A 6,000-nucleotide genomic window follows, 5' to 3' on the forward strand; every position below is an offset into this window, starting at 1 on the left:
ACAAATTGCATCTTTATACAATTGTGTGCCCATTAAGATAGATTTATGATTATCATTTTATTTACTTGCTTTTTAAATCATATAGGGAAAAAATAGGAGTTACAAACCAAAAATGTTCAATAATACTGGCTTTTATGTTTACCCATATGATCACAACATGAGTAAATCCCATTGATCATGATGTATAATTCTTTCTCTACATTGCTGAATTTTATTTGTTAACTTTGTTTGTTTGTTCATTCGTTTTTCGAGACAGGGTCTCGCTCTGTTGCCCAGACTGGAGTGCAGTGGCATGATCACAGCTTACTGCAGCCTCAACCTCCTGGGGTCAAGTGATCCTCCCACCTCAGCCTCTGGAGGAGCTGGACTACAGACACATGCCACCATGCCTGGATAGTTTTCATATTTTTTCCTCTAAAGAGAGAATTTCACCATGTTGGTCAGGCTGTCTCCTGAGTACAAGGGATCCAACTGCCTCAGCCTCCCAATGTGTTAGAATTATAGGCATGAACCATCGTGCCCAGCCTTATTTGTTAATATTTTAAAGGACTTTTACATCTATATTCATGAAAGATAATGGTCTGTAGTTTTCTTCCTTTTCCTCTTTCTTTCTGTTTCTTTTCTCTTTTTTAAAAACAATCTTTGTTTTATTTTGTTACCAGGGTAGTTTTACTTTTGCAGAATGAATTGGAAAATACTCCTTTTATTTTCTGGAAGAGATTATGTGGAAATGTGTTAATTCTTCTTTAAAATTTGGTATAATTCTCCTGTAAAACTTTCTGGGTTTGGAAGTTTTTTTGGAGTTATAAAAATAATAATTCAATATTATTACTAGTTATGGGATTATTCAAATGATATATTTTGTATTAGGCAAACTGTGGTACTTTATGTTTTCCAGGAAAGTGGTCCATTTAGTCTGAGTGGCCAAATTTATGTGCTAGAGTTTTTCATACTATTCCCTTATTATCCTTTCGATTTCCGCAGGGTCTATAGTGATATCTTCTATTTCATTCTTGATATTAGTAATCTGTATGTTTTCTCTTTTTTGTCAGTCTTGGTACACATCTGTCCATCTTATTTATCTTTCTAAAGGACCAGCTATTGGTTTTGTTTTTTTCTTTTTTTCCATTTTTTTTCCAATTTCATTTTTTTCTCCTCTTCATTATTTCTTTCTTTTTGCTTAATCTAGGCTTATTTGGTTCTTATTTTAGGTACTTGACATAGGAGTTTAGATTATTAATTTGAGACCCTTCCTCTCTTTTAATCTATATGTGATGCTTTCCTTTCATTAACAATTTTGTAAGTCTGGAGTAGACACCTTACACCAAAGACACCAGCTGACTTAAATGAAAAGCTAGGCTTGAGAGGATAGTAGATGTTGGTGACATAAAGGAACCAAGGGTGCTACAGCAGGATAGCATGAGTTTTAGCGGCATTGACAATATAGTTGGGAACTCCAAGTTGATACATGAAATAATGAGTGCTTATTACAAGAATACCACCAAGTGTTAGCTTGAGTTGGTACAAGTGTTAATGGTAGCAGGAAGAAGGAAAAATTGAGTGAACAATCACAAGAGGGTGGAAATGAGCATGAAGTAATTTCTGGTGACAGAGGCCTGCCTGCCTGACAGAAGATCTTTATATAGGAGCAGGGAGAAATGGGGTTGGTGAATTAGGGTGGGGCCAGATATAAATGAACTGAAAAATCAGAAAGATTTGTACTCGATGTGATAGGCCGATGGGTTGGCATTCATTGAAAGTACCATATGAAAGAAAAGGCAAGCTGCAGCCATGTTAGGTTTCTGTCCTCACTCCTCTAACAAACTGGTTGGCAGCTGCAACTCCCCAGGCATGGTCTGTGGAATATGGCAAGGCAGAGAGCCATCTACATAGGAGGGAACATACCTTAAAAAGTGGTGGGGATAGGAGTAAAGAAAACAAAACAAAAAAAAAAAAACTGGGCCAGACGCGGTGGCTCACGCCTGTAATCCCAACACTTTGGGAGGCCGAGGCGGGTAGATCACCTGAGGTCAGAAGTTGGACACCAGCCTGGCCAAAATGGTGAAACCCCATCTCTACTAAAAATACAAAAAATAGCCGGGCGTAGTGGCACATGCCTGTAGTCCCAGCTACTCGGGAGGCTGAGGCAAGAAAATCGCTCAAATTCGGGAGGCGGAGGTTGCAATGAGCCAAGATTGCACCACTGTACTCTAGCCTGGGTGATAACAGTGAAACTCTGTCTCAAAAAAAAAAAAAAAAAAGAAAAGAAAAGAAACCTAATTTGTGACAACCTAAGAACTCCAGAATTAGGAGATCAGATATAAAAAGATAATCTTCCTAGAGGAAAAGAGTAGTGCTGCAAACATACAAGAAATAATAAGATGAGGTCTTTTGGGGAGCTATCAATGACTGATTTTATATCTTGTGTCTCCACGAATGCTTAGTACACAGCCTCATGCACTGATGATGTTCACCATATTTAAGCAGAAAAGAAATGATTTGTTTTGATTTAGCTTGCTGGTTCACATGATCCTGAACCTCATAGAATATGATTAAGTGAATAAAATAATACCATCATGAAATTGTTTATTGAGCATCCGCTACATGCCGAGTACTGTTACTAGACTAATAAAAAAGCAAAATAAAACAAAACTCTTGTCAGTGAGGATGCAAGACCTTGACCAAAATAGTTCTTAGGTGTTTAATACTATGCACTTCTAGGGTAGGCTATATACCTTCATCTTCCCAGAAAGATTAATAGTGTCTATAATTTCAACTTTCAAGAGCAGATGCAATCAAGGGAGGCAGTATTGCATAATATAAGAGCATTTACTTCCAAGTTTAGCTGCCTGTGTTTAAATCCTTGCTGTGTCTTTTACTTTGAGTTTGATTGTGGGCAAGTTACTTACCTTCTCTATGCTCTATATTACTCAATTATCAAATATAATAATGATACTACCGACCTAGGTTGTTGTATTTAACAAATTAATATATGTTAATTAATTAATTAATTTTATTAATTTTATTAATATATGTTAATAAAATATTTCATTAGCTCCTGGCACATTTTAAGCTTTTGGTTAATGTTAACTGTCATTATTATAATTACCCAGCCTCTCTTAAAAATCTACTTTTATCGATACTGGTTATTTTTACCAGTTAGTTGCATGCAGCCCTTAAACAAAAGTCTTATTGACTATAAATATACTGTTCTTATAGCTTTATGATAAATACTATTGTCCCTCTTGCTCAGCTGAGATAAATACAGAGAGATTGCCACAGGCTTTGTGGTCAGATTGCCTCGGTTCTGAACTAAGTTCTACTTTATACTAACAGTGTGAGCCAGAACAAGTTATTTCAGCTCACCATGTCTTGGTTTTCTCACCTGTAATCAGGAATAATTTTATGTACCTCATAAAGTTGCTGTGAGGCTTAAATGGGATAATGGCTATAAAGTATTTGGCACAGTGCTTGGCACAGAGTAAGTAATAAATATTAGCTAAGTGGCACACATAGTAACTCTGGAAAGGGAGAGAAATGCGGGACTGAAATTCTCTCCTCCTGCTCAGAGTAGGAGCTCTGGTGTGGATCAAAAATAAAGCTTAGTTCTGGAGTCCATAGAGCCACACAATTAGACCACCCTGCTAGGGTGGAGTATAGGAAATATAAATAGAACTGGTCTAAGGCAAACAAACCCTTGCTTTCTTTTGGCTCTCTTGGATCCCTTCTTTTCTGCATAGTTTGCTCTTTTGATTCCTTCTGATCCCAGTGGGTTGGTGCAGGAAGACACCATTCCACAGCTCTTGAAAATTTGAGCGGGATCAGGGTGCAGCTCAGGGGAAAGGAGACAGAGAGTGGGTGGTTTAGCTCATCTAGATCTTAGAAAAACAAGAAAGAGAAAGAGGGGGAAAGGGCGTTTAAAAAGAGAGATTGAGAGACAGAGAGAGAGTGTGCACACTTTTTTTCTATGTTCTCACTTATTTTCTCCTTTTTGGCCAAAATTTTAAGATCCAGTGAACTAAGATATGATGTGAGCTGAGCTTGCTTTCTTGTGTGAACCCCAAGCTAGATGGGAAAAAGGAATCCCTGGCAGTATACATGTTTCAATCTAGCATTGAATAAAGAGAGTTCCTTCAGTGCTATTTATCTCCTGGATAATATAGAGGTTTTTTTTAAATGGCCACAAATTCATTGTCACTCCTTCCATCAAGAAGTGGGATCTGTGGCTACCCTATTCTCCATGATGTGCTTATTTCACATTGCATGCCTGTATCAAAAAACTCATATACCCTATAAATCTATATATCTACTATGTACCCACAAAATTTAAAATAAAATAATTTTAAAAACAAACAAGCAAACAAAAATAAGGCCATGGCCAAACATGGGAACTTGTTGCCATGGTTAAATGGTGGTAGGGCCAACTTGACCTGATTTCAGAGATGGAAGAACAGAAAGAGGAAAATCAACACTGAGGGTAAAATTAATGCTTTATTCTTAAGTGATCCTGTGAAGAGGAAGTGCCAGGTGAACTGGGATCAGTTTCTGAACTTGTCTGTATTTCTCTTTACCTTGAGAATTTACCTTTGTTCAATCTAGCTCTGGGGGGAAAGCCTCAGATGTTGGTTTCTTCCCACCATCAGCACAGCTACCCTCTCCTGTAGTTTCATGCGGGCTCACTTTGCAAAACTGGAATGGTGACAATCATGAACACCTCATCTCAGAATGCCTGGAAGGGCCAGTGGAGTTGAGGCAATCTGAAAAGAGGAATTGGAAATATCCAACAAACCAATGTTTTACCACCTGGTTTTCAATCATAAACTTCATTAATCTGAAGGAAGTTGAGCTATTCATATTTGCAAGGAAGCATCCAAGGTCAAGTGTTCACTGCTAATTAGAATCCTAGAACTTTGGGGCTTAAATACCTTCAGAAGCCTTCTGGTTGAATCTTTCATTTTACTCATGAGAAAACTGAAGCTCAGGGAAAGGAAGTCACTTGGATAAATTTATTAAACCACAAAGTGGCAGAAGCAAGGAAAGAAACCTGGTTTTCCAAGTCTGAATCCAGAGTTATTTTTACTACATCTGTGCCTCACAAACTTCAATATGCACACAAATCACTTGAGGCTCTTTTACAAAAGGCTACTAAGGAGAAACAAAATTGACTTACCCATACCATCACATTTCTTCTTATCTTATCTTTTATCTTGTGCATGTTTATTTCACCATCTTTCTTTGAGATACAGACTGTTTTTCATTTTTCATCTCCTTATTACCCCTGCTTTCATTTGTCCATTTTGACACTTGCCTTGGTATTAGTACCAGTAAATAATGAAATACGCACAAGAGAAAAGATAGCAGATGTGATGTCATGACTAAGTCAACGTGCTTCTCCTTTGTGGCCTTTTGCAAAAGGTTTGTTGAAGGTGGAGGTAGAAACTGGTTTCAAAATAAGTTTGGGGGCTATTTCTGGATTTCCTGTCCCCTGTATTCATGGAAAATCCAAAGCATACAGTATGAATATATAGTAGTGTGCCCAGTTTTATTCTGTGGTTTGTGGAAACTGGTCACACTGCTTTATAGCCACACCACATATATTTAAAGGCTATAGCTATGCAATGGGGTTTCAGTCCAAATGGTTCAGAAAACTACTTCAATCTTTTACTTTGTCAGTAGGATTCTGGCTGGTACTTAGAGAAGAACTAGATGAACAGGGAAACTTATGACTTCTATTTAAGCAAGCCAGGACCTTCAAATTAAGTGGGGTTATTTTCCTTCCCAATTTTAGAAGATATAAGCTCACACTGGAGCTAGTTCTCTGCCTTCCCAGCTTTATGACTCATGTGACCTTACCTTGGCTAGTTCACTTCCTTCTCAGGGCCTCAGTTCCCTAATTTGTAAAATGAAGGACTGGACTACTTCCAAAGCTCTTGTATTTCAGTTACCATGTTCATCCCTTGAACATGGTAATTGATGTGCAAGACAATGACTAAATCCATG

Source organism: Macaca mulatta, chromosome X (assembly GCF_049350105.2).
Source record: "Macaca mulatta isolate MMU2019108-1 chromosome X, T2T-MMU8v2.0, whole genome shotgun sequence".
NCBI classification, from domain to species: domain Eukaryota; kingdom Metazoa; phylum Chordata; class Mammalia; order Primates; family Cercopithecidae; genus Macaca; species Macaca mulatta.